Below are 27,525 nucleotides of genomic sequence, written 5' to 3'. Positions count from 1 at the left end.
CACATTAGACACCCACATGCATTTTTAGTGTGAGGAAATTTTCTCTAGACAAAAACAGACAACCAGGCTTCTTAGAAGTTAAATATGGCAGCGGTGGGATTCCAACACACGCCTCCGAAGAGACTGGAGCCTAAATCCAGCGCCTTGGACCGCTCGGCCACACTACCCGTGTTATTCCTTATTTTGCAGTTCGGTTCATATGAAGAACCTTTATATACAATAGGTATTCTAAGACAAACAGTCAGGTCTTGTCTGCTGATTTGTGTTGAACCGTGGTCGAACTCCAATGAGTCGGCAACATGAGAAAGTCACATTAGACACCCACATGCATTTTTAGTGTGAGGAAACTTTCTCTAGACAAATACAGACAACCAGGCTTCTTAGAAGTTAAATATGGCAGCGGTGGGATTCCAACACACGCCTCCGAAGAGACTGGAGCCTAAATCCAGCGCCTTGGACCGCTCGGCCACACTACCCGTGTTATTCCTTATTTTGCAGTTCGGTTCATATGAAGAACCTTTATATACAATAGGTATCCTAAGAGAAACAGGCAGGTCTTGTATGCTGATTTGTGTTGAATCGTTGTCGAACTCCAATGAGTCGGCCACAAGAGAAAGTCACATTAGACACCCACATGCATTTTTAGCGTGAGGAAATTTTCTCTAGACAAATACAGACAACCAGGCTTCTTAGAAGTTAAACATGGCAGCGGTGGGATTCGAACCCACGCCTCCAAAGAGACTGGAGCCTAAATCCAGCGCCTTGGACCGCTCGGCCACACTACCCATGTTATTCCTTATTTTGCAGTTCGGCTCATATGAAGAACCTTCATATACAATAGTTATCCTAAGAGAAACAGGCATGTCTTGTCTGCTGATTTGTGTTGAACCGCGGTCGAACTCCAATGAGTCGGCAACAAGAGAAAGTCACATTAGACACCCACATGCATTTTTAGTGTGAAGAAACTTTCTCTAGACAAATACAGACAACCAGGCTACTTAGAAGTTAAACATGGCAGCGGTGGAATTCGAACCCACGCCTCCCAAGAGACTGGAGCCTAAATCCAGCGCCTTGGACCGCTCGGCCACACTACCCGTGTTATTCCTTATTTTGCAGTTCGGTTCATATGAAGAACCTTTATATACAATAGGTATTCTAAGACAAACAGTCAGGTCTTGTCTGCTGATTTGTGTTGAACCGTGGTCGAACTCCAATGAGTCGGCAACATGAGAAAGTCACATTAGACATCCACATGCATTTTTAGTGTGAGGAAACTTTCTCTAGACAAATACAGACAACCAGGCTTCTTAGAAGTTAAACATGGCAGCGGTGGGATTCGAACCCACGCCTCCGAAGAGACTGGAGCCTAAATCCAGCGCCTTGGACCGCTCGGCCACACTACCCATGTTATTCCTTATTTTGCAGTTCGGCTCATATGAAGAACCTTCATATACAATAGTTATCCTAAGAGAAACAGGCAGGTCTTGTATGCTGATTTGTGTTGAACCGCGGTCGAACTCCAATGAGTCGGCAACATGAGAAAGTCACATTAGACACCCACATGCATTTTTAGTGTGAGGAAACTTTCTCTAGACAAATACAGACAACCAGGCTTCTTAGAAGTTAAATATGGCAGCGCTGGGATTCGCACCAACGCCTCAGAATAGACTGGAGCCTTAATCCAGCGCCTTGGACCGCTCGGCCACACTACCCATGTCAGTCTTTGTTTTACAGTTCGGCTCATATGAAAAACCTTTATATACAATAGTTATCCTAAGAGAAACTGGCAGGTCTTGTCTGCTGATTTGTGTTGAATTGATGTCGAACTCCAATGAGTCGGCAACATGAGAAAGTCGCATTAGACACCCACATGCATTTTTAGTGTGAGGAAATTTTCTTTAGACAAATACAGACAACCAGGCTTCTTAGAAGTTAAACATGGCAGCGGTGGGATTCGAACCCACGCCTCCGAAGAGACTGGAGCCTAAATCCAGCGCCTTGGACCGCTCGGCCACACTACCCATGTTATTCCTTATTTTGCAGTTCGGCTCATATGAAGAACCTTCATATACAATAGTTATCCTAAGAGAAACAGGCAGGTCTTGTATGCTGATTTGTGTTGAACCGCGGTCGAACTCCAATGAGTCGGCAACATGAGAAAGTCACATTAGACACCCACATGCATTTTTAGTGTGAGGAAACTTTCTCTAGACAAATACAGACAACCAGGCTTCTTAGAAGTTAAGTATGGCAGCGCTGGGATTCGCACCAACGCCTCAGAATAGACTGGAGCCTTAAATCCAGCGCCTTGGACCGCTCGGCCACACTACCCATGTCAGTCTTTGTTTTACAGTTCGGCTCATATGAAGAACCTTTATATACAATAGTTATCCTAAGAGAAACAGGCAGGTCTTGTCTGCTGATTTGTGTTGAACCGCGGTCGAACTCCAATGAGTCGGCAACAAGAGAAAGTCACATTAGACACCCACATGCATTTTTAGTGTGAGGAAACTTTCTCTAGACAAATACAGACAACCAGGCTTCTTAGAAGTTAAACATGGCAGCGGTGGGATTCGAACCCACGCCTCCGAAGAGACTGGAGCCTAAATCCAGCGCCTTGGACCGCTCGGCCACACTACCCGTGTTAATCCTTATTTTGCAGTTCGGCTCATATGAAGAACCTTCATATACAATAGTTATCCTAAGAGAAACAGGCAGGTCTTGTCTGCTGATTTGTGTTGAACCGCGGTCGAACTCCAATGAGTCGGCAACATGAGAAAGTCACATTAGACACCCACATGCATTTTTAGTGTGAGGAAACTTTCTCTAGACAAATACAGACAACCAGGCTTCTTAGAAGTTAAATATGGCAGCGCTGGGATTCGCACCAACGCCTCAGAATAGACTGGACCCTTAATCCAGCGCCTTGGACCGCTCGGCCACACTACCCATGTCAGTCTTTGTTTTACATTTCGGCTCATATGAAGAACCTTTATATACAATAGTTATCCTAAGAGAAACTGGCAGGTCTTGTCTGCTGATTTGTGTTGAATTGATGTCGAACTCCAATGAGTCGGCAACATGAGAAAGTCACATTAGACACCCACATGCATTTTTAGTGTGAGGAAATTTTCTCTAGACAAATACAGACAACCAGGCTTCTTAGAAGTTCAATATGGCAGCGGTGGGATTCCAACACACGCCTCCGAAGAGACTGGAGCCTAAATCCAGCGCCTTGGACCGCTCGGCCACACTACCCGTGTTATTCCTTATTTTGCAGTTCGGTTCATATGAAGAACCTTTATATACAATAGGTATTCTAAGACAAACAGTCAGGTCTTGTCTGCTGATTTGTGTTGAACCGTGGTCGAACTCCAATGAGTCGGCAACATGAGAAAGTCACATTAGACATCCACATGCATTTTTAGTGTGAGGAAACTTTCTCTAGACAAATACAGACAACCAGGCTTCTTAGAAGTTAAACATGGCAGCGGTGGGATTCGAACCCACGCCTCCGAAGAGACTGGAGCCTAAATCCAGCGGCTTGGACCGCTCGGCCACACTACCCATGTTATTCCTTATTTTGCAGTTTCGGTTCATATGAAGAACCTTCATATACAATAGTTATCCTAAGAGAAACAGGCAGGTCTTGTATGCTGATTTGTGTTGAACCGCGGTCGAACTCCAATGAGTCGGCAACATGAGAAAGTCACATTAGACACCCACATGCATTTTTAGTGTGAGGAAACTTTCTCTAGACAAATACAGACAACCAGGCTTCTTAGAAGTTAAATATGGCAGCGCTGGGATTCGCACCAACGCCTCAGAATAGACTGGAGCCTTAATCCAGCGCCTTGGACCGCTCGGCCACACTACCCATGTCAGTCTTTGTTTTACAGTTCGGCTCATATGAAGAACCTTTATATACAATAGTTATCCTAAGAGAAACTGGCAGGTCTTGTCTGCTGATTTGTGTTGAATTGATGTCGAACTCCAATGAGTCGGCAACATGAGAAAGTCGCATTAGACACCCACATGCATTTTTAGTGTGAGGAAATTTTCTTTAGACAAATACAGACAACCAGGCTTCTTAGAAGTTAAACATGGCAGCGGTGGGATTCGAACCCACGCCTCCGAAGAGACTGGAGCCTAAATCCAGCGCCTTGGACCGCTCGGCCACACTACCCATGTTATTCCTTATTTTGCAGTTCGGCTCATATGAAGAACCTTCATATACAATAGTTATCCTAAGAGAAACAGGCAGGTCTTGTATGCTGATTTGTGTTGAACCGCGGTCGAACTCCAATGAGTCGGCAACATGAGAAAGTCACATTAGACACCCACATGCATTTTTAGTGTGAGGAAACTTTCTCTAGACAAATACAGACAACCAGGCTTCTTAGAAGTTAAGTATGGCAGCGCTGGGATTCGCACCAACGCCTCAGAATAGACTGGAGCCTTAAATCCAGCGCCTTGGACCGCTCGGCCACACTACCCATGTCAGTCTTTGTTTTACAGTTCGGCTCATATGAAGAACCTTTATATACAATAGTTATCCTAAGAGAAACAGGCAGGTCTTGTCTGCTGATTTGTGTTGAACCGCGGTCGAACTCCAATGAGTCGGCAACAAGAGAAAGTCACATTAGACACCCACATGCATTTTTAGTGTGAGGAAACTTTCTCTAGACAAATACAGACAACCAGGCTTCTTAGAAGTTAAACATGGCAGCGGTGGGATTCGAACCCACGCCTCCGAAGAGACTGGAGCCTAAATCCAGCGCCTTGGACCGCTCGGCCACACTACCCGTGTTAATCCTTATTTTGCAGTTCGGCTCATATGAAGAACCTTCATATACAATAGTTATCCTAAGAGAAACAGGCAGGTCTTGTCTGCTGATTTGTGTTGAACCGCGGTCGAACTCCAATGAGTCGGCAACATGAGAAAGTCACATTAGACACCCACATGCATTTTTAGTGTGAGGAAACTTTCTCTAGACAAATACAGACAACCAGGCTTCTTAGAAGTTAAATATGGCAGCGCTGGGATTCGCACCAACGCCTCAGAATAGACTGGACCCTTAATCCAGCGCCTTGGACCGCTCGGCCACACTACCCATGTCAGTCTTTGTTTTACATTTCGGCTCATATGAAGAACCTTTATATACAATAGTTATCCTAAGAGAAACTGGCAGGTCTTGTCTGCTGATTTGTGTTGAATTGATGTCGAACTCCAATGAGTCGGCAACATGAGAAAGTCACATTAGACACCCACATGCATTTTTAGTGTGAGGAAATTTTCTTTAGACAAATACAGACAACCAGGCTTCTTAGAAGTTCAATATGGCAGCGGTGGGATTCCAACACACGCCTCCGAAGAGACTGGAGCCTAAATCCAGCGCCTTGGACCGCTCGGCCACACTACCCGTGTTATTCCTTATTTTGCAGTTCGGTTCATATGAAGAACCTTTATATACAATAGGTATTCTAAGACAAACAGTCAGGTCTTGTCTGCTGATTTGTGTTGAACCGTGGTCGAACTCCAATGAGTCGGCAACATGAGAAAGTCACATTAGACATCCACATGCATTTTTAGTGTGAGGAAACTTTCTCTAGACAAATACAGACAACCAGGCTTCTTAGAAGTTAAACATGGCAGCGGTGGGATTCGAACCCACGCCTCCGAAGAGACTGGAGCCTAAATCCAGCGCCTTGGACCGCTCGGCCACACTACCCATGTTATTCTTTATTTTGCAGTTCGGCTCATATGAAGAACCTTCATATACAATAGTTATCCTAAGAGAAACAGGCAGGTCTTGTATGCTGATTTGTGTTGAACCGCGGTCGAACTCCAATGAGTCGGCAACATGAGAAAGTCACATTAGACACCCACATGCATTTTTAGTGTGAGGAAACTTTCTCTAGACAAATACAGACAACCAGGCTTCTTAGAAGTTAAACATGGCAGCGGTGGAATTCGGACCCACGCCTCCGAAGAGACTGGAGCCTAAATCCAGCGCCTTGGACCGCTCGGCCACACTACCCGTGTTATTCCTTATTTTGCAGTTCGGTTCATATGAAGAACCTTTATATACAATAGGTATTCTAAGACAAACAGTCAGGTCTTGTCTGCTGATTTGTGTTGAACCGTGGTCGAACTCCAATGAGTCGGCAACATGAGAAAGTCACATTAGACATCCACATGCATTTTTAGTGTGAGGAAACTTTCTCTAGACAAATACAGACAACCAGGCTTCTTAGAAGTTAAACATGGCAGCGGTGGGATTCGAACCCACGCCTCCGAAGAGACTGGAGCCTAAATCCAGCGGCTTGGACCGCTCGGCCACACTACCCATGTTTTTCCTTATTTTGCAGTTTCGGCTCATATGAAGAACCTTCATATACAATAGTTATCCTAAGAGAAACAGGCAGGTCTTGTATGCTGATTTGTGTTGAACCGCGGTCGAACTCCAATGAGTCGGCAACATGAGAAAGTCACATTAGACACCCACATGCATTTTTAGTGTGAGGAAACTTTCTCTAGACAAATACAGACAACCAGGCTTCTTAGAAGTTAAATATGGCAGCGCTGGGATTCGCACCAACGCCTCAGAATAGACTGGAGCCTTAATCCAGCGCCTTGGACCGCTCGGCCACACTACCCATGTCAGTCTTTGTTTTACAGTTCGGCTCATATGAAGAACCTTTATATACAATAGTTATCCTAAGAGAAACTGGCAGGTCTTGTCTGCTGATTTGTGTTGAATTGATATCGAACTCCAATGAGTCGGCAACATGAGAAAGTCGCATTAGACACCCACATGCATTTTTAGTGTGAGGAAATTTTCTTTAGACAAATACAGACAACCAGGCTTCTTAGAAGTTAAACATGGCAGCGGTGGGATTCGAACCCACGCCTCCGAAGAGACTGGAGCCTAAATCCAGCGCCTTGGACCGCTCGGCCACACTACCCATGTTATTCCTTATTTTGCAGTTCGGCTCATATGAAGAACCTTCATATACAATAGTTATCCTAAGAGAAACAGGCAGGTCTTGTATGCTGATTTGTGTTGAACCGCGGTCGAACTCCAATGAGTCGGCAACATGAGAAAGTCACATTAGACACCCACATGCATTTTTAGTGTGAGGAAACTTTCTCTAGACAAATACAGACAACCAGGCTTCTTAGAAGTTAAGTATGGCAGCGCTGGGATTCGCACCAACGCCTCAGAATAGACTGGAGCCTTAAATCCAGCGCCTTGGACCGCTCGGCCACACTACCCATGTCAGTCTTTGTTTTACAGTTCGGCTCATATGAAGAACCTTTATATACAATAGTTATCCTAAGAGAAACAGGCAGGTCTTGTCTGCTGATTTGTGTTGAACCGCGGTCGAACTCCAATGAGTCGGCAACAAGAGAAAGTCACATTAGACACCCACATGCATTTTTAGTGTGAGGAAACTTTCTCTAGACAAATACAGACAACCAGGCTTCTTAGAAGTTAAACATGGCAGCGGTGGGATTCGAACCCACGCCTCCGAAGAGACTGGAGCCTAAATCCAGCGCCTTGGACCGCTCGGCCACACTACCCGTGTTAATCCTTATTTTGCAGTTCGGCTCATATGAAGAACCTTCATATACAATAGTTATCCTAAGAGAAACAGGCAGGTCTTGTCTGCTGATTTGTGTTGAACCGCGGTCGAACTCCAATGAGTCGGCAACATGAGAAAGTCACATTAGACACCCACATGCATTTTTAGTGTGAGGAAACTTTCTCTAGACAAATACAGACAACCAGGCTTCTTAGAAGTTAAATATGGCAGCGCTGGGATTCGCACCAACGCCTCAGAATAGACTGGACCCTTAATCCAGCGCCTTGGACCGCTCGGCCACACTACCCATGTCAGTCTTTGTTTTACATTTCGGCTCATATGAAGAACCTTTATATACAATAGTTATCCTAAGAGAAACTGGCAGGTCTTGTCTGCTGATTTGTGTTGAATTGATGTCGAACTCCAATGAGTCGGCAACATGAGAAAGTCACATTAGACACCCACATGCATTTTTAGTGTGAGGAAATTTTCTTTAGACAAATACAGACAACCAGGCTTCTTAGAAGTTCAATATGGCAGCGGTGGGATTCCAACACACGCCTCCGAAGAGACTGGAGCCTAAATCCAGCGCCTTGGACCGCTCGGCCACACTACCCGTGTTATTCCTTATTTTGCAGTTCGGTTCATATGAAGAACCTTTATATACAATAGGTATTCTAAGACAAACAGTCAGGTCTTGTCTGCTGATTTGTGTTGAACCGTGGTCGAACTCCAATGAGTCGGCAACATGAGAAAGTCACATTAGACATCCACATGCATTTTTAGTGTGAGGAAACTTTCTCTAGACAAATACAGACAACCAGGCTTCTTAGAAGTTAAACATGGCAGCGGTGGGATTCGAACCCACGCCTCCGAAGAGACTGGAGCCTAAATCCAGCGCCTTGGACCGCTCGGCCACACTACCCATGTTATTCTTTATTTTGCAGTTCGGCTCATATGAAGAACCTTCATATACAATAGTTATCCTAAGAGAAACAGGCAGGTCTTGTATGCTGATTTGTGTTGAACCGCGGTCGAACTCCAATGAGTCGGCAACATGAGAAAGTCACATTAGACACCCACATGCATTTTTAGTGTGAGGAAACTTTCTCTAGACAAATACAGACAACCAGGCTTCTTAGAAGTTAAACATGGCAGCGGTGGAATTCGGACCCACGCCTCCGAAGAGACTGGAGCCTAAATCCAGCGCCTTGGACCGCTCGGCCACACTACCCGTGTTATTCCTTATTTTGCAGTTCGGTTCATATGAAGAACCTTTATATACAATAGGTATTCTAAGACAAACAGTCAGGTCTTGTCTGCTGATTTGTGTTGTACCGTGGTCGAACTCCAATGAGTCGGCAACATGAGAAAGTCACATTAGACATCCACATGCATTTTTAGTGTGAGGAAACTTTCTCTAGACAAATACAGACAACCAGGCTTCTTAGAAGTTAAACATGGCAGCGGTGGGATTCGAACCCACGCCTCCGAAGAGACTGGAGCCTAAATCCAGCGGCTTGGACCGCTCGGCCACACTACCCATGTTATTCCTTATTTTGCAGTTTCGGCTCATATGAAGAACCTTCATATACAATAGTTATCCTAAGAGAAACTGGCAGGTCTTGTCTGCTGATTTGTGTTGAATTGATATCGAACTCCAATGAGTCGGCAACATGAGAAAGTCGCATTAGACACCCACATGCATTTTTAGTGTGAGGAAATTTTCTTTAGACAAATACAGACAACCAGGCTTCTTAGAAGTTAAACATGGCAGCGGTGGGATTCGAACCCACGCCTCCGAAGAGACTGGAGCCTAAATCCAGCGCCTTGGACCGCTCGGCCACACTACCCATGTTATTCCTTATTTTGCAGTTCGGCTCATATGAAGAACCTTCATATACAATAGTTATCCTAAGAGAAACAGGCAGGTCTTGTATGCTGATTTGTGTTGAACCGCGGTCGAACTCCAATGAGTCGGCAACATGAGAAAGTCACATTAGACACCCACATGCATTTTTAGTGTGAGGAAACTTTCTCTAGACAAATACAGACAACCAGGCTTCTTAGAAGTTAAGTATGGCAGCGCTGGGATTCGCACCAACGCCTCAGAATAGACTGGAGCCTTAAATCCAGCGCCTTGGACCGCTCGGCCACACTACCCATGTCAGTCTTTGTTTTACAGTTCGGCTCATATGAAGAACCTTTATATACAATAGTTATCCTAAGAGAAACAGGCAGGTCTTGTCTGCTGATTTGTGTTGAACCGCGGTCGAACTCCAATGAGTCGGCAACAAGAGAAAGTCACATTAGACACCCACATGCATTTTTAGTGTGAGGAAACTTTCTCTAGACAAATACAGACAACCAGGCTTCTTAGAAGTTAAACATGGCAGCGGTGGGATTCGAACCCACGCCTCCGAAGAGACTGGAGCCTAAATCCAGCGCCTTGGACCGCTCGGCCACACTACCCGTGTTATTCCTTATTTTGCAGTTCGGCTCATATGAAGAACCTTCATATACAATGGTTATCCTAAGAGAAACAGGCAGGTCTTGTCTGCTGATTTGTGTTGAACCGCGGTCGAACTCCAATGAGTCGGCAACATGAGAAAGTCACATTAGACACCCACATGCATTTTTAGTGTGAGGAAACTTTCTCTAGACAAATACAGACAACCAGGCTTCTTAGAAGTTAAATATGGCAGCGCTGGGATTCGCACCAACGCCTCAGAATAGACTGGACCCTTAATCCAGCGCCTTGGACCGCTCGGCCACACTACCCATGTCAGTCTTTGTTTTACAGTTCGGCTCATATGAAGAACCTTTATATACAATAGTTATCCTAAGAGAAACTGGCAGGTCTTGTCTGCTGATTTGTGTTGAATTGATGTCGAACTCCAATGAGTCGGCAACATGAGAAAGTCACATTAGACACCCACATGCATTTTTAGTGTGAGGAAATTTTCTTTAGACAAATACAGACAACCAGGCTTCTTAGAAGTTCAATATGGCAGCGGTGGGATTCCAACACACGCCTCCGAAGAGACTGGAGCCTAAATCCAGCGCCTTGGACCGCTCGGCCACACTACCCGTGTTATTCCTTATTTTGCAGTTCGGTTCATATGAAGAACCTTTATATACAATAGGTATTCTAAGACAAACAGTCAGGTCTTGTCTGCTGATTTGTGTTGAACCGTGGTCGAACTCCAATGAGTCGGCAACATGAGAAAGTCACATTAGACATCCACATGCATTTTTAGTGTGAGGAAACTTTCTCTAGACAAATACAGACAACCAGGTTTCTTAGAAGTTAAACATGGCAGCGGTGGGATTCGAACCCACGCCTCCGAAGAGACTGGAGCCTAAATCCAGCGCCTTGGACCGCTCGGCCACACTACCCATGTTATTCTTTATTTTGCAGTTCGGCTCATATGAAGAACCTTCATATACAATAGTTATCCTAAGAGAGACAGGCAGGTCTTGTATGCTGATTTGTGTTGAACCGCGGTCGAACTCCAATGAGTCGGCAACATGAGAAAGTCACATTAGACACCCACATGCATTTTTAGTGTGAGGAAACTTTCTCTAGACAAATACAGACAACCAGGCTTCTTAGAAGTTAAACATGGCAGCGGTGGAATTCGGACCCACGCCTCCGAAGAGACTGGAGCCTAAATCCAGCGCCTTGGACCGCTCGGCCACACTACCCGTGTTATTCCTTATTTTGCAGTTCGGTTCATATGAAGAACCTTTATATACAATAGGTATTCTAAGACAAACAGTCAGGTCTTGTCTGCTGATTTGTGTTGAACCGTGGTCGAACTCCAATGAGTCGGCAACATGAGAAAGTCACATTAGACATCCACATGCATTTTTAGTGTGAGGAAACTTTCTCTAGACAAATACAGACAACCAGGCTTCTTAGAAGTTAAACATGGCAGCGGTGGGATTCGAACCCACGCCTCCGAAGAGACTGGAGCCTAAATCCAGCGGCTTGGACCGCTCGGCCACACTACCCATGTTATTCCTTATTTTGCAGTTTCGGCTCATATGAAGAACCTTCATATACAATAGTTATCCTAAGAGAAACAGGCAGGTCTTGTATGCTGATTTGTGTTGAACCGCGGTCGAACTCCAATGAGTCGGCAACATGAGAAAGTCACATTAGACACCCACATGCATTTTTAGTGTGAGGAAACTTTCTCTAGACAAATACAGACAACCAGGCTTCTTAGAAGTTAAATATGGCAGCGCTGGGATTCGCACCAACGCCTCAGAATAGACTGGAGCCTTAATCCAGCGCCTTGGACCGCTCGGCCACACTACCCATGTCAGTCTTTGTTTTACAGTTCGGCTCATATGAAGAACCTTTATATACAATAGTTATCCTAAGAGAAACTGGCAGGTCTTGTCTGCTGATTTGTGTTGAATTGATGTCGAACTCCAATGAGTCGGCAACATGAGAAAGTCACATTAGACACCCACATGCATTTTTAGTGTGAGGAAATTTTCTTTAGACAAATACAGACAACCAGGCTTCTTAGAAGTTCAATATGGCAGCGGTGGGATTCCAACACACGCCTCCGAAGAGACTGGAGCCTAAATCCAGCGCCTAGGACCGCTCGGCCACACTACCCGTGTTATTCCTTATTTTGCAGTTCGGTTCATATGAAGAACCTTTATATACAATAGGTATTCTAAGACAAAAAGTCAGGTCTTGTCTGCTGATTTGTGTTGAACCGTGGTCGAACTCCAATGAGTCGGCAACATGAGAAAGTCACATTAGACATCCACATGCATTTTTAGTGTGAGGAAACTTTCTCTAGACAAATACAGACAACCAGGCTTCTTAGAAGTTAAACATGGCAGCGGTGGGATTCGAACCCATGCCTCCGAAGAGACTGGAGCCTAAATCCAGCGCCTTGGACCGCTCGGCCACACTACCCATGTTATTCCTTATTTTGCAGTTCGGCTCATATGAAGAACCTTCATATACAATAGTTATCCTAAGAGAAATAGGCAGGTCTTGTATGCTGATTTGTGTTGAACCGCGGTCGAACTCCAATGAGTCGGCAACATGAGAAAGTCACATTAGACACCCACATGCATTTTTAGTGTGAGGAAACTTTCTCTAGACAAATACAGACAACCAGGCTTCTTAGAAGTTAAGTATGGCAGCGCTGGGATTCGCACCAACGCCTCAGAATAGACTGGAGCCTTAAATCCAGCGCCTTGGACCGCTCGGCGACACTACCCATGTCAGTCTTTGTTTTACAGTTCGGCTCATATGAAGAACCTTTATATACAATAGTTATCCTAAGAGAAACTGGCAGGTCTTGTCTGCTGATTTGTGTTGAATCGATGTCGAACTCCAATGAGTCGGCAACATGAGAAAGTCACATTAGACACCCACATGCATTTTTAGTGTGAGGAAATTTTCTTTAGACAAATACAGACAACCAGGCTTCTTAGAAGTTCAATATGGCAGCGGTGGGATTCCAACACACGCCTCCGAAGAGACTGGAGCCTAAATCCAGCGCCTTGGACCGCTCGGCCACACTACCCGTGTTATTCCTTATTTTGCAGTTCGGTTCATATGAAGAACCTTTATATACAATAGGTATTCTAAGACAAACAGTCAGGTCTTGTCTGCTGATTTGTGTTGAACCGTGCTCGAACTCCAATGAGTCGGCAACATGAGAAAGTCACATTAGACATCCACATGCATTTTAAGTGTGAGTAAACTTTCTCTAGACAAATACAGGCAACCAGGCTTCTTAGAAGTTAAACAAGGCAGCGGGGGGATTCGAACCCACGCCTCCGAAGAGACTGGAGCCTAAATCCAGCGCCTTGGACCGCTAGGCCACACTACCCGTGTTATTCCTTATTTTGCAGTTCGGTTCATATGAAGAACCTTTATATACAATAGGTATTCTAAGACAAACAGTCAGGTCTTGTCTGCTGATTTGTGTTGAACCGTGGTCGAACTCCAATGAGTCGGCAACATGAGAAAGTCACATTAGACATCCACATGCATTTTTAGTGTGAGGAAACTTTCTCTAGACAAATACAGACAACCAGGCTTCTTAGAAGTTAAACATGGCAGCGGTGGGATTCGAACCCACGCCTCCGAAGAGACTGGAGCCTAAATCCAGCGGCTTGGACCGCTCGGCCACACTACCCATGTTATTCCTTATTTTGCAGTTTCGGCTCATATGAAGAACCTTCATATACAATAGTTATCCTAAGAGAAACAGGCAGGTCTTGTATGCTGATTTGTGTTGAACCGCGGTCGAACTCCAATGAGTCGGCAACATGAGAAAGTCACATTAGACACCCACATGCATTTTTAGTGTGAGGAAACTTTCTCTAGACAAATACAGACAACCAGGCTTCTTAGAAGTTAAATATGGAAGCGCTGGGATTCGCACCAACGCCTCAGAATAGACTGGAGCCTTAATCCAGCGCCTTGGACCGCTCGGCCACACTACCCATGTCAGTCTTTGTTTTACAGTTCGGCTCATATGAAGAACCTTTATATACAATAGTTATCCTAAGAGAAACTGGCAGGTCTTGTCTGCTGATTTGTGTTGAATTGATGTCGAACTCCAATGAGTCGGCAACATGAGAAAGTCACATTAGACACCCACATGCATTTTTAGTGTGAGGAAATTTTCTTTAGACAAATACAGACAACCAGGCTTCTTAGAAGTTCAATATGGCAGCGGTGGGATTCCAACACACGCCTCCGAAGAGACTGGAGCCTAAATCCAGCGCCTAGGACCGCTCGGCCACACTACCCGTGTTATTCCTTATTTTGCAGTTCGGTTCATATGAAGAACCTTTATATACAATAGGTATTCTAAGACAAAAAGTCAGGTCTTGTCTGCTGATTTGTGTTGAACCGTGGTCGAACTCCAATGAGTCGGCAACATGAGAAAGTCACATTAGACATCCACATGCATTTTTAGTGTGAGGAAACTTTCTCTAGACAAATACAGACAACCAGGCTTCTTAGAAGTTAAACATGGCAGCGGTGGGATTCGAACCCATGCCTCCGAAGAGACTGGAGCCTAAATCCAGCGCCTTGGACCGCTCGGCCACACTACCCATGTTATTCCTTATTTTGCAGTTCGGCTCATATGAAGAACCTTCATATACAATAGTTATCCTAAGAGAAATAGGCAGGTCTTGTATGCTGATTTGTGTTGAACCGCGGTCGAACTCCAATGAGTCGGCAACATGAGAAAGTCACATTAGACACCCACATGCATTTTTAGTGTGAGGAAACTTTCTCTAGACAAATACAGACAACCAGGCTTCTTAGAAGTTAAGTATGGCAGCGCTGGGATTCGCACCAACGCCTCAGAATAGACTGGAGCCTTAAATCCAGCGCCTTGGACCGCTCGGCGACACTACCCATGTCAGTCTTTGTTTTACAGTTCGGCTCATATGAAGAACCTTTATATACAATAGTTATCCTAAGAGAAACTGGCAGGTCTTGTCTGCTGATTTGTGTTGAATCGATGTCGAACTCCAATGAGTCGGCAACATGAGAAAGTCACATTAGACACCCACATGCATTTTTAGTGTGAGGAAATTTTCTTTAGACAAATACAGACAACCAGGCTTCTTAGAAGTTCAATATGGCAGCGGTGGGATTCCAACACACGCCTCCGAAGAGACTGGAGCCTAAATCCAGCGCCTTGGACCGCTCGGCCACACTACCCGTGTTATTCCTTATTTTGCAGTTCGGTTCATATGAAGAACCTTTATATACAATAGGTATTCTAAGACAAACAGTCAGGTCTTGTCTGCTGATTTGTGTTGAACCGTGCTCGAACTCCAATGAGTCGGCAACATGAGAAAGTCACATTAGACATCCACATGCATTTTAAGTGTGAGTAAACTTTCTCTAGACAAATACAGGCAACCAGGCTTCTTAGAAGTTAAACAAGGCAGCGGGGGGATTCGAACCCACGCCTCCGAAGAGACTGGAGCCTAAATCCAGCGCCTTGGACCGCTAGGCCACACTACCCGTGTTATTCCTTATTTTGCAGTTCGGTTCATATGAAGAACCTTTATATACAATAGGTATTCTAAGACAAACAGTCAGGTCTTGTCTGCTGATTTGTGTTGAACCGTGGTCGAACTCCAATGAGTCGGCAACATGAGAAAGTCACATTAGACACCCACATGCATTTTTAGTGTGAGGAAACTTTCTCTAGACAAATACAGACAACCAGGCTTCTTAGAAGTTAAACATGGCAGCGGTGGGATTCGAACCCACGCCTCCGAAGAGACTGGAGCCTAAATCCAGCGCCTTGGACCGCTCGGCCACACTACCCATGTTATTCCTTATTTTGCAGTTCGGCTCATATGAAGAACCTTCATATACAATAGTTATCCTAAGAGAAACTGGCAGGTCTTGTCTGCTGATTTGTGTTGAACCGCGGTCGAACTCCAATGAGTCGGCAACATGAGAATGTCACATTAGACACCCACATGCATTTTTAGCGTGAGGAAATTTTCTCTAGACAAATACAGACAACCAGGCTTCTTAGAAGTTAAACATGGCAGTGCTAGGATTCGAACCCACGCCTCCAAAGAGAATGGAGCCTTAATCCAGCGCCTTGGACCGCTCGGCCACACTACCCATGTCAGTCTTTGTTTTACAGTTCGGCTCATATGAAGAAGCTTTATACACAATAGGTATCCTAAGACAAACAGTCAGGTCTTGTCTGCTGATTTGTGTTGAACCGTGGTCGAACTCCAATGAGTCGGCAACATGAGAAAGTCACATTAGACATCCACATGCATTTTTAGTGTGAGGAAACTTTCTCTAGACAAATACAGACAACCAGGCTTCTTAGAAGTTAAACATGGCAGCGGTGGGATTCGAACCCATGCCTCCGAAGAGACTGGAGCCTAAATCCAGCGCCTTGGACCGCTCGGCCACACTACCCATGTTATTCCTTATTTTGCAGTTCGGCTCATATGAAGAACCTTCATATACAATAGTTATCCTAAGAGAAACTGGCAGGTCTTGTCTGCTGATTTGTGTTGAACCGCGGTCGAACTCCAATGAGTCGGCAACATGAGAATGTCACATTAGACACCCACATGCATTTTTAGCGTGAGGAAATTTTCTCTAGACAAATACAGACAACCAGGCTTCTTAGAAGTTTAACATGGCAGTGCTGGGATTCGAACCCACGCCTCCAAAGAGAATGGAGCCTTAATCCAGCGCCTTGGACCGCTCGGCCACACTACCCATGTCAGTCTTTGTTTTACAGTTCGGCTCATATGAAGAAGCTTTATACACAATAGGTATCCTAAGACAAACAGTCAGGTCTTGTCTGCTGATTTGTGTTGAACCGTGGTCGAACTCCAATGAGTCGGCAACATGAGAAAGTCACATTAGACATCCACATGCATTTTTAGTGTGAGGAAACTTTCTCTAGACAAATACAGACAACCAGGCTTCTTAGAAGTTAAACATGGCAGCGGTGGGATTCGAACCCATGCCTCCGAAGAGACTGGAGCCTAAATCCAGCGCCTTGGACCGCTCGGCCACACTACCCATGTTATTCCTTATTTTGCAGTTCGGCTCATATGAAGAACCTTCATATACAATAGTTATCCTAAGAGAAATAGGCAGGTCTTGTATGCTGATTTGTGTTGAACCGCGGTCGAACTCCAATGAGTCGGCAACATGAGAAAGTCACATTAGACACCCACATGCATTTTTAGTGTGAGGAAACTTTCTCTAGACAAATACAGACAACCAGGCTTCTTAGAAGTTAAGTATGGCAGCGCTGGGATTCGCACCAACGCCTCAGAATAGACTGGAGCCTTAAATCCAGCGCCTTGGACCGCTCGGCGACACTACCCATGTCAGTCTTTGTTTTACAGTTCGGCTCATATGAAGAACTTTTATATACAATAGTTATCCTAAGAGAAACTGGCAGGTCTTGTCTGCTGATTTGTGTTGAATCGATGTCGAACTCCAATGAGTCGGCAACATGAGAAAGTCACATTAGACACCCACATGCATTTTTAGTGTGAGGAAATTTTCTTTAGACAAATACAGACAACCAGGCTTCTTAGAAGTTCAATATGGCAGAGGTGGGATTCCAACACACGCCTCCGAAGAGACTGGAGCCTAAATCCAGCGCCTTGGACCGCTCGGCCACACTACCCGTGTTATTCCTTATTTTGCAGTTCGGTTCATATGAAGAACCTTTATATACAATAGGTATTCTAAGACAAACAGTCAGGTCTTGTCTGCTGATTTGTGTTGAACCGTGGTCGAACTCCAATGAGTCGGCAACATGAGAAAGTCACATTAGACATCCACATGCATTTTAAGTGTGAGTAAACTTTCTCTAGACAAATACAGGCAACCAGGCTTCTTAGAAGTTAAACAAGGCAGCGGGGGGATTCGAACCCACGCCTCCGAAGAGACTGGAGCCTAAATCCAGCGCCTTGGACCGCTAGGCCACACTACCCGTGTTATTCCTTATTTTGCAGTTCGGTTCATATGAAGAACCTTTATATACAATAGGTATTCTAAGACAAACAGTCAGGTCTTGTCTGCTGATTTGTGTTGAACCGTGGTCGAACTCCAATGAGTCGGCAACATGAGAAAGTCACATTAGACACCCACATGCATTTTTAGTGTGAGGAAACTTTCTCTAGACAAATACAGACAACCAGGCTTCTTAGAAGTTAAACATGGCAGCGGTGGGATTCGAACCCACGCCTCCGAAGAGACTGGAGCCTAAATCCAGCGCCTTGGACCGCTCGGCCACACTACCCATGTTATTCCTTATTTTGCAGTTCGGCTCATATGAAGAACCTTCATATACAATAGTTATCCTAAGAGAAACTGGCAGGTCTTGTCTGCTGATTTGTGTTGAACCGCGGTCGAACTCCAATGAGTCGGCAACATGAGAATGTCACATTAGACACCCACATGCATTTTTAGCGTGAGGAAATTTTCTCTAGACAAATACAGACAACCAGGCTTCTTAGAAGTTAAACATGGCAGTGCTGGGATTCGAACCCACGCCTCCAAAGAGAATGGAGCCTTAATCCAGCGCCTTGGACCGCTCGGCCACACTACCCATGTCAGTCTTTGTTTTACAGTTCGGCTCATATGAAGAAGCTTTATACACAATAGGTATCCTAAGACAAACAGGCAGGTCTTGTCTGCTGATTTGTGTTGAACCGCGGTCGAACTCCAATGAGTCGGCAACATGAGAAAGTCACATTAGACACCCACATGCATTTTTAGTGTGAGGAAATTTTCTTTAGACAAATACAGACAACCAGGCTTCTTAGAAGTTCAATATGGCAGCGGTGGGATTCCAACCCACGCCTCCAAAGAGACTGGAGCCTAAATCCAGCGCCTTGGACCGCTCGGCCACACTACCCATGTTATTCCTTATTTTGCAGTTCGGCTCATATGAAGAACCTTTATATACAATAGTTATCCTAAGAGAAACAGGCAGGTCTTGTCTGCTGATTTGTGTTGAACCGCGGTCGAACTCCAATGAGTCGGCAACAAGAGAAAGTCACATTAGACACCCACATGCATTTTTAGTGTGAGGAAACTTTCTCCAGACAAATACAGACAACCAGGCTTCTTAGAAGTTAAACATGGCAGCGGTGGGATTCGAACCAACGCCTACGAAGAGATTGGAGCCTAAATCCAGCGCCTTGGACCGCTCGGCCACACTACCCATGTCAGTCTTTGTTTCACAGTTCGGCTCATATGAAGAAGCTTTATACACAATAGGTATCCTAAGAGAAACAGGCAGGTCTTGTACGCTGATTTGTGTTGAATCGATGTCGAACTCCAATGAGTCGGCAACATGAGAAAGTCACATTAGACACCCACATGCATTTTTAGTGTGAGGAAATTTTCTTTAGACAAATACAGACAACCAGGCTTCTTAGAAGTTCAATATGGCAGCGGTGGGATTCCAACACACGCCTCCGAAGAGACTGGAGCCTAAATCCAGCGCCTTGGACCGCTCGGCCACACTACCCGTGTTATTCCTTATTTTGCAGTTCGGTTCATATGAAGAACCTTTATATACAATAGGTATTCTAAGACAAACAGTCAGGTCTTGTCTGCTGATTTGTGTTGAACCGTGGTCGAACTCCAATGAGTCGGCAACATGAGAAAGTCACATTAGACATCCACATGCATTTTAAGTGTGAGTAAACTTTCTCTAGACAAATACAGGCAACCAGGCTTCTTAGAAGTTAAACAAGGCAGCGGGGGGATTCGAACCCACGCCTCCGAAGAGACTGGAGCCTAAATCCAGCGCCTTGGACCGCTCGGCCACACTACCCGTGTTATTCCTTATTTTGCAGTTCGGTTCATATGAAGAACCTTTATATACAATAGGTATTCTAAGACAAACAGTCAGGTCTTGTCTGCTGATTTGTGTTGAACCGTGGTCGAACTCCAATGAGTCGGCAACATGAGAAAGTCACATTAGACACCCACATGCATTTTTAGTGTGAGGAAACTTTCTCTAGACAAATACAGACAACCAGGCTTCTTAGAAGTTAAACATGGCAGCGGTGGGATTCGAACCCACGCCTCCGAAGAGACTGGAGCCTAAATCCAGCGCCTTGGACCGCTCGGCCACACTACCCATGTTATTCCTTATTTTGCAGTTCGGCTCATATGAAGAACCTTCATATACAATAGTTATCCTAAGAGAAACTGGCAGGTCTTGTCTGCTGATTTGTGTTGAACCGCGGTCGAACTCCAATGAGTCGGCAACATGAGAATGTCACATTAGACACCCACATGCATTTTTAGCGTGAGGAAATTTTCTCTAGACAAATACAGACAACCAGGCTTCTTAGAAGTTAAACATGGCAGTGCTGGGATTCGAACCCACGCCTCCAAAGAGAATGGAGCCTTAATCCAGCGCCTTGGACCGCTCGGCCACACTACCCATGTCAGTCTTTGTTTTACAGTTCGGCTCATATGAAGAAGCTTTATACACAATAGGTATCCTAAGACAAACAGGCAGGTCTTGTCTGCTGATTTGTGTTGAACCGCGGTCGAACTCCAATGAGTCGGCAACATGAGAAAGTCACATTAGACACCCACATGCATTTTTAGTGTGAGGAAATTTTCTTTAGACAAATACAGACAACCAGGCTTCTTAGAAGTTCAATATGGCAGCGGTGGGATTCCAACCCACGCCTCCAAAGAGACTGGAGCCTAAATCCAGCGCCTTGGACCGCTCGGCCACACTACCCATGTTATTCCTTATTTTGCAGTTCGGCTCATATGAAGAACCTTTATATACAATAGTTATCCTAAGAGAAACAGGCAGGTCTTGTCTGCTGATTTGTGTTGAACCGCGGTCGAACTCCAATGAGTCGGCAACAAGAGAAAGTCACATTAGACACCCACATGCATTTTTAGTGTGAGGAAACTTTCTCTAGACAAATACAGACAACCAGGCTTCTTAGAAGTTAAACATGGCAGCGGTGGGATTCGAACCAACGCCTCCGAAGAGATTGGAGCCTAAATCCAGCGCCTTGGACCGCTCGGCCACACTACCCATGTCAGTCTTTGTTTCACAGTTCGGCTCATATGAAGAAGCTTTATACACAATAGGTATCCTAAGAGAAACAGGCAGGTCTTGTACGCTGATTTGTGTTGAACCGCGGTCGAACTCCAATGAGTCGGCAACATGAGAAAGTCACATTAGACACCCACATGCATTTTTAGTGTGAGGAAACTTTCTCTAGACAAATACAGACAACCAGGCTTCTTAGAAGTTAAGTATGGCAGCGCTGGGATTCGCACCAACGCCTCAGAATAGACTGGAGCCTTAAATCCAGCGCCTTGGACCGCTCGGCGACACTACCCATGTCAGTTTTTGTTTTACAGTTCGGCTCATATGAAGAACCTTTATATACAATAGTTATCCTAAGAGAAACTGGCAGGTCTTGTCTGCTGATTTGTGTTGAATCGATGTCGAACTCCAATGAGTCGGCAACATGAGAAAGTCACATTAGACACCCACATGCATTTTTAGTGTGAGGAAATTTTCTTTAGACAAATACAGACAACCAGGCTTCTTAGAAGTTCAATATGGCAGCGGTGGGATTCCAACACACGCCTCCGAAGAGACTGGAGCCTAAATCCAGCGCCTTGGACCGCTCGGCCACACTACCCGTGTTATTCCTTATTTTGCAGTTCGGTTCATATGAAGAACCTTTATATACAATAGGTATTCTAAGACAAACAGTCAGGTCTTGTCTGCTGATTTGTGTTGAACCGTGGTCGAACTCCAATGAGTCGGCAACATGAGAAAGTCACATTAGACATCCACATGCATTTTAAGTGTGAGTAAACTTTCTCTAGACAAATACAGGCAACCAGGCTTCTTAGAAGTTAAACAAGGCAGCGGGGGGATTCGAACCCACGCCTCCGAAGAGACTGGAGCCTAAATCCAGCGCCTTGGACCGCTCGGCCACACTACCCGTGTTATTCCTTATTTTGCAGTTCGGTTCATATGAAGAACCTTTATATACAATAGGTATTCTAAGACAAACAGTCAGGTCTTGTCTGCTGATTTGTGTTGAACCGTGGTCGAACTCCAATGAGTCGGCAACATGAGAAAGTCACATTAGACACCCACATGCATTTTTAGTGTGAGGAAACTTTCTCTAGACAAATACAGACAACCAGGCTTCTTAGAAGTTAAACATGGCAGCGGTGGGATTCGAACCCACGCCTCCGAAGAGACTGGAGCCTAAATCCAGCGCCTTGGACCGCTCGGCCACACTACCCATGTTATTCCTTATTTTGCAGTTCGGCTCATATGAAGAACCTTCATATACAATAGTTATCCTAAGAGAAACTGGCAGGTCTTGTCTGCTGATTTGTGTTGAACCGCGGTCGAACTCCAATGAGTCGGCAACATGAGAATGTCACATTAGACACCCACATGCATTTTTAGCGTGAGGAAATTTTCTCTAGACAAATACAGACAACCAGGCTTCTTAGAAGTTAAACATGGCAGTGCTGGGATTCGAACCCACGCCTCCAAAGAGAATGGAGCCTTAATCCAGCGCCTTGGACCGCTCGGCCACACTACCCATGTCAGTCTTTGTTTTACAGTTCGGCTCATATGAAGAAGCTTTATACACAATAGGTATCCTAAGACAAACAGGCAGGTCTTGTCTGCTGATTTGTGTTGAACCGCGGTCGAACTCCAATGAGTCGGCAACATGAGAAAGTCACATTAGACACCCACATGCATTTTTAGTGTGAGGAAATTTTCTTTAGACAAATACAGACAACCAGGCTTCTTAGAAGTTCAATATGGCAGCGGTGGGATTCCAACCCACGCCTCCAAAGAGACTGGAGCCAAAATCCAGCGCCTTGGACCGCTCGGCCACACTACCCATGTTATTCCTTATTTTGCAGTTCGGCTCATATGAAGAACCTTTATATACAATAGTTATCCTAAGAGAAACAGGCAGGTCTTGTCTGCTGATTTGTGTTGAACCGCGGTCGAACTCCAATGAGTCGGCAACAAGAGAAAGTCACATTAGACACCCACATGCATTTTTAGTGTGAGGAAACTTTCTCTAGACAAATACAGACAACCAGGCTTCTTAGAAGTTAAACATGGCAGCGGTGGGATTCGAACCAACGCCTCCGAAGAGATTGGAGCCTAAATCCAGCGCCTTGGACCGCTCGGCCACACTACCCATGTCAGTCTTTGTTTCACAGTTCGGCTCATATGAAGAAGCTTTATACACAATAGGTATCCTAAGAGAAACAGGCAGGTCTTGTACGCTGATTTGTGTTGAACCGAGGTCGAACTCCAATGAGTCGGCCACAAGAGAAAGTCACATTAGACACCCACATGCATTTTTAGTGTGAGGAAATTTTCTCTAGACAAATACAGACATCCAGGCTTCTTGGAAGTTAAATATGGCAGCGCTGGGATTCGCACCCACGCCTCAGAATAGACTGGAGCCTTAATCCAGCGCCTTGGACCGCTCGGCCACACTACCCGTGTTATTCCTTATTTTGCAGTTCGGCTCATATGAAGAAGCTTTATATACAATTGGTATTCTAAGACAAACAGGCAGGTCTTGTCTGCTGATTTGTGTTGAACCGTGGTCGAACTCCAATGAGTCGGCAACATGAGAAAGTCACATTAGACACCCACATGCATTTTTAGTGTGAGGAAACTTTCTCTAGACAAATACAGACAACCAGGCTTCTTAGAAGTTAAATATGGCAGCGGTGGGATTCTAACACACGCCTCCAAAGAGACTGGAGCCTTAATCCAGCGGCTTGGACCGCTCGGCCACACTACCCATGTCAGTCTTTGTTTTACAGTTCGGCTCATATGAAGAACCTTCATATACAATAGTTATCCTAAGAGAAACTGGCAGGTCTTGTCTGCTGATTTGTGTTGAACCGCGGTCGAACTCCAATGAGTCGGCAACATGAGAATGTCACATTAGACACCCACATGCATTTTTAGCGTGAGGAAATTTTCTCTAGACAAATACAGACAACCAGGCTTCTTAGAAGTTAAACATGGCAGTGCTGGGATTCGAACCCACGCCTCCAAAGAGAATGGAGCCTTAATCCAGCGCCTTGGACCGCTCGGCCACACTACCCATGTCAGTCTTTGTTTTACAGTTCGGCTCATATGAAGAAGCTTTATACACAATAGGTATCCTAAGACAAACAGGCAGGTCTTGTCTGCTGATTTGTGTTGAACCGCGGTCGAACTCCAATGAGTCGGCAACATGAGAAAGTCACATTAGACACCCACATGCATTTTTAGTGTGAGGAAATTTTCTTTAGACAAATACAGACAACCAGGCTTCTTAGAAGTTCAATATGGCAGCGGTGGGATTCCAACCCACGCCTCCAAAGAGACTGGAGCCTTAATCCAGCGCCTTGGACCGCTCGGCCACACTACCCATGTCAGCCTTCATTTCACAGTTCGGCTCATATGAAGAAACTTTATATACAATAGGTATCCTAAGAGAAACAGGCAGGTCTTGTCTGCTGATTTGTGTTGAACCGAGGTCGAACTCCAATGAGTCGGCAACATGAGAAAATCACATCAGACACGCACATGCATTTTTAGTGTGAGGAAACTTTCTCTAGACAAATACAGACAATCAGGCTTATTAGAAGTTAAATATGGCAGCGGTGGAATTCGAACCCACGCCTCCAAAGAGACTGGAGCCTAAATCCAGCGCCTTGGACCGCTCGGCCACACTACCCATGTTATTCCTTATTTTGCAGTTCGGCTCATATGAAGAACCTTTATATACAATAGTTATCCTAAGAGAAACAGGCAGGTCTTGTCTGCTGATTTGTGTTGAACCGCGGTCGAACTCCAATGAGTCGGCAACAAGAGAAAGTCACATTAGACACCCACATGCATTTTTAGTGTGAGGAAACTTTCTCTAGACAAATACAGACAACCAGGCTTCTTAGAAGTTAAACATGGCAGCGGTGGGATTCGAACCAACGCCTCCGAAGAGACTGGAGCCTAAATCCAGCGCCTTGGACCGCTCGGCCACACTACCCGTGTTAGTCCTTATTTTGCAGTTCGGCTCATATGAAGAAACTTTATATACAATAGGTATCCTAAGAGAAACAGGCAGGTCTTGTCTGCTGATTTGTGTTGAACCGCGGTCGAACTCCAATGAGTCGGCAACTTGAGAAAGTCACATTAGACACCCACATGCATTTTTAGTGTGAAGAAACGTTCTCTAGACAAATACAGACAACCAGGCTTCTTAGAAGTTAAACATGGCAGGGGTGGGATTCCAACCCACGCCTCCGAAGAGACTGGAGCCTAAATCCAGCGCCTTGGACCGCTCGGCCACACTACCCATGTTATTCCTTATTTTGCAGTTCGGCTCATATGAAGAACCTTTATATACAATAGTTATCCTAAGAGAAACTGGCAGGTCTTGTCTGCTGATTTGTGTTGAATCGATGTCGAACTCCAATGAGTCGGCAACATGAGAAAGTCACATTAGACACCCACATGCATTTTTAGTGTGAGGAAATTTTCTTTAGACAAATACAGACAACCAGGCTTCTTAGAAGTTCAATATGGCAGCGGTGGGATTCCAACACACGCCTCCGAAGAGACTGGAGCCTAAATCCAGCGCCTTGGACCGCTCGGCCACACTACCCGTGTTATTCCTTATTTTGCAGTTCGGTTCATATGAAGAACCTTTATATACAATAGGTATTCTAAGACAAACAGTCAGGTCTTGTCTGCTGATTTGTGTTGAACCGTGGTCGAACTCCAATGAGTCGGCAACATGTGAAAGTCACATTAGACATCCACATGCATTTTAAGTGTGAGTAAACTTTCTCTAGACAAATACAGGCAACCAGGCTTCTTAGAAGTTAAACAAGGCAGCGGGGGGATTCGAACCCACGCCTCCGAAGAGACTGGAGCCTAAATCCAGCGCCTTGGACCGCTAGGCCACACTACCCGTGTTATTTCTTATTTTGCAGTTCGGTTCATATGAAGAACCTTTATATACAATAGGTATTCTAAGACAAACAGTCAGGTCTTGTCTGCTGATTTGTGTTGAACCGTGGTCGAACTCCAATGAGTCGGCAACATGAGAAAGTCACATTAGACACCCACATGCATTTTTAGTGTGAGGAAACTTTCTCTAGACAAATACAGACAACCAGGCTTCTTAGAAGTTAAACATGGCAGCGGTGGGATTCGAACCCACGCCTCCGAAGAGACTGGAGCCTAAATCCAGCGCCTTGGACCGCTCGGCCACACTACCCATGTTATTCCTTATTTTGCAGTTCGGCTCATATGAAGAACCTTCATATACAATAGTTATCCTAAGAGAAACTGGCAGGTCTTGTCTGCTGATTTGTGTTGAACCGCGGTCGAACTCCAATGAGTCGGCAACATGAGAATGTCACATTAGACACCCACATGCATTTTTAGCGTGAGGAAATTTTCTCTAGACAAATACAGACAACCAGGCTTCTTAGAAGTTAAACATGGCAGTGCTGGGATTCGAACCCACGCCTCCAAAGAGAATGGAGCCTTAATCCAGCGCCTTGGACCGCTCGGCCACACTACCCATGTCAGTCTTTGTTTTACAGTTCGGCTCATATGAAGAAGCTTTATACACAATAGGTATCCTAAGACAAACAGTCAGGTCTTGTCTGCTGATTTGTGTTGAACCGTGGTCGAACTCCAATGAGTCGGCAACATGAGAAAGTCACATTAGACATCCACATGCATTTTTAGTGTGAGGAAACTTTCTCTAGACAAATACAGACAACCAGGCTTCTTAGAAGTTAAACATGGCAGCGGTGGGATTCGAACCCATGCCTCCGAAGAGACTGGAGCCTAAATCCAGCGCCTTGGACCGCTCGGCCACACTACCCATGTTATTCCTTATTTTGCAGTTCGGCTCATATGAAGAACCTTTATATACAATAGTTATCCTAAGAGAAACTGGCAGGTCTTGTCTGCTGATTTGTGTTGAATCGATGTCGAACTCCAATGAGTCGGCAACATGAGAAAGTCACATTAGACACCCACATGCATTTTTAGTGTGAGGAAACTTTCTCTAGACAAATACAGACAACCAGGCTTCTTAGAAGTTAAATATGGCAGCGCTGGGATTCGCACCAACGCCTCAGAATAGACTGGACCCTTAATCCAGCGCCTTGGACCGCTCGGCCACACTACCCATGTCAGTCTTTGTTTTACATTTCGGCTCATATGAAGAACCTTTATATACAATAGTTATCCTAAGAGAAACTGGCAGGTCTTGTCTGCTGATTTGTGTTGAATTGATGTCGAACTCCAATGAGTCGGCAACATGAGAAAGTCACATTAGACA

General features: G+C 45.1%; 1 protein-coding gene, 1 long non-coding RNA gene and 28 other non-coding genes across 30 annotated transcripts in view; 1 reads left to right on the top strand and 29 right to left on the bottom strand.

The window, feature by feature from the left end:
* LOC125709650 (serine/threonine-protein kinase pim-1-like) overlaps positions 1–27,525 on the bottom strand; it is a 211,929-nt gene that overhangs the window by 58,354 nt on the left and 126,050 nt on the right. The gene's annotated exons all lie outside the window — the stretch shown is intronic.
* Positions 1–27,525, top strand: part of LOC125709654 (uncharacterized) — a 209,376-nt gene that overhangs the window by 146,610 nt on the left and 35,241 nt on the right. The gene's annotated exons all lie outside the window — the stretch shown is intronic.
* trnal-uag (transfer RNA leucine (anticodon UAG)) lies at positions 704–785 on the bottom strand. The gene has a single exon. It is a non-coding gene; the product is annotated as a tRNA-Leu (tRNA).
* On the bottom strand, positions 1,013–1,094 carry trnal-uag (transfer RNA leucine (anticodon UAG)). The gene has a single exon. It is a non-coding gene; the product is annotated as a tRNA-Leu (tRNA).
* On the bottom strand, positions 1,322–1,403 carry trnal-uag (transfer RNA leucine (anticodon UAG)). The gene has a single exon. It is a non-coding gene; the product is annotated as a tRNA-Leu (tRNA).
* trnal-uag (transfer RNA leucine (anticodon UAG)) lies at positions 1,940–2,021 on the bottom strand. Its single transcript has one exon. It is a non-coding gene; the product is annotated as a tRNA-Leu (tRNA).
* Positions 2,559–2,640, bottom strand: trnal-uag (transfer RNA leucine (anticodon UAG)). Its single transcript has one exon. It is a non-coding gene; the product is annotated as a tRNA-Leu (tRNA).
* trnal-uag (transfer RNA leucine (anticodon UAG)) lies at positions 4,105–4,186 on the bottom strand. Its single transcript has one exon. It is a non-coding gene; the product is annotated as a tRNA-Leu (tRNA).
* Positions 4,724–4,805, bottom strand: trnal-uag (transfer RNA leucine (anticodon UAG)). The gene has a single exon. It is a non-coding gene; the product is annotated as a tRNA-Leu (tRNA).
* trnal-uag (transfer RNA leucine (anticodon UAG)) lies at positions 5,651–5,732 on the bottom strand. Its single transcript has one exon. It is a non-coding gene; the product is annotated as a tRNA-Leu (tRNA).
* Positions 6,888–6,969, bottom strand: trnal-uag (transfer RNA leucine (anticodon UAG)). The gene has a single exon. It is a non-coding gene; the product is annotated as a tRNA-Leu (tRNA).
* trnal-uag (transfer RNA leucine (anticodon UAG)) lies at positions 7,507–7,588 on the bottom strand. The gene has a single exon. It is a non-coding gene; the product is annotated as a tRNA-Leu (tRNA).
* Positions 8,434–8,515, bottom strand: trnal-uag (transfer RNA leucine (anticodon UAG)). Its single transcript has one exon. It is a non-coding gene; the product is annotated as a tRNA-Leu (tRNA).
* trnal-uag (transfer RNA leucine (anticodon UAG)) lies at positions 9,362–9,443 on the bottom strand. The gene has a single exon. It is a non-coding gene; the product is annotated as a tRNA-Leu (tRNA).
* trnal-uag (transfer RNA leucine (anticodon UAG)) lies at positions 9,981–10,062 on the bottom strand. Its single transcript has one exon. It is a non-coding gene; the product is annotated as a tRNA-Leu (tRNA).
* Positions 10,908–10,989, bottom strand: trnal-uag (transfer RNA leucine (anticodon UAG)). Its single transcript has one exon. It is a non-coding gene; the product is annotated as a tRNA-Leu (tRNA).
* trnal-uag (transfer RNA leucine (anticodon UAG)) lies at positions 12,454–12,535 on the bottom strand. Its single transcript has one exon. It is a non-coding gene; the product is annotated as a tRNA-Leu (tRNA).
* trnal-uag (transfer RNA leucine (anticodon UAG)) lies at positions 14,619–14,700 on the bottom strand. Its single transcript has one exon. It is a non-coding gene; the product is annotated as a tRNA-Leu (tRNA).
* Positions 15,856–15,937, bottom strand: trnal-uag (transfer RNA leucine (anticodon UAG)). The gene has a single exon. It is a non-coding gene; the product is annotated as a tRNA-Leu (tRNA).
* Positions 16,474–16,555, bottom strand: trnal-uag (transfer RNA leucine (anticodon UAG)). The gene has a single exon. It is a non-coding gene; the product is annotated as a tRNA-Leu (tRNA).
* Positions 17,092–17,173, bottom strand: trnal-uag (transfer RNA leucine (anticodon UAG)). The gene has a single exon. It is a non-coding gene; the product is annotated as a tRNA-Leu (tRNA).
* On the bottom strand, positions 18,329–18,410 carry trnal-uag (transfer RNA leucine (anticodon UAG)). The gene has a single exon. It is a non-coding gene; the product is annotated as a tRNA-Leu (tRNA).
* Positions 18,947–19,028, bottom strand: trnal-uag (transfer RNA leucine (anticodon UAG)). Its single transcript has one exon. It is a non-coding gene; the product is annotated as a tRNA-Leu (tRNA).
* Positions 20,183–20,264, bottom strand: trnal-uag (transfer RNA leucine (anticodon UAG)). The gene has a single exon. It is a non-coding gene; the product is annotated as a tRNA-Leu (tRNA).
* On the bottom strand, positions 20,801–20,882 carry trnal-uag (transfer RNA leucine (anticodon UAG)). Its single transcript has one exon. It is a non-coding gene; the product is annotated as a tRNA-Leu (tRNA).
* trnal-uag (transfer RNA leucine (anticodon UAG)) lies at positions 22,347–22,428 on the bottom strand. Its single transcript has one exon. It is a non-coding gene; the product is annotated as a tRNA-Leu (tRNA).
* On the bottom strand, positions 22,965–23,046 carry trnaq-uug (transfer RNA glutamine (anticodon UUG)). Its single transcript has one exon. It is a non-coding gene; the product is annotated as a tRNA-Gln (tRNA).
* Positions 24,819–24,900, bottom strand: trnal-uag (transfer RNA leucine (anticodon UAG)). The gene has a single exon. It is a non-coding gene; the product is annotated as a tRNA-Leu (tRNA).
* trnal-uag (transfer RNA leucine (anticodon UAG)) lies at positions 26,364–26,445 on the bottom strand. Its single transcript has one exon. It is a non-coding gene; the product is annotated as a tRNA-Leu (tRNA).
* On the bottom strand, positions 26,982–27,063 carry trnal-uag (transfer RNA leucine (anticodon UAG)). Its single transcript has one exon. It is a non-coding gene; the product is annotated as a tRNA-Leu (tRNA).

The sequence above is a fragment of the Brienomyrus brachyistius genome, chromosome 16, assembly GCF_023856365.1.
Source record: "Brienomyrus brachyistius isolate T26 chromosome 16, BBRACH_0.4, whole genome shotgun sequence".
Taxonomy (NCBI): Eukaryota; Metazoa; Chordata; class Actinopteri; order Osteoglossiformes; family Mormyridae; genus Brienomyrus; species Brienomyrus brachyistius.
The sequence above is the reverse complement of the archived record's forward strand: the minus strand, read 5'-3'. Positions and strand labels throughout refer to the sequence as shown.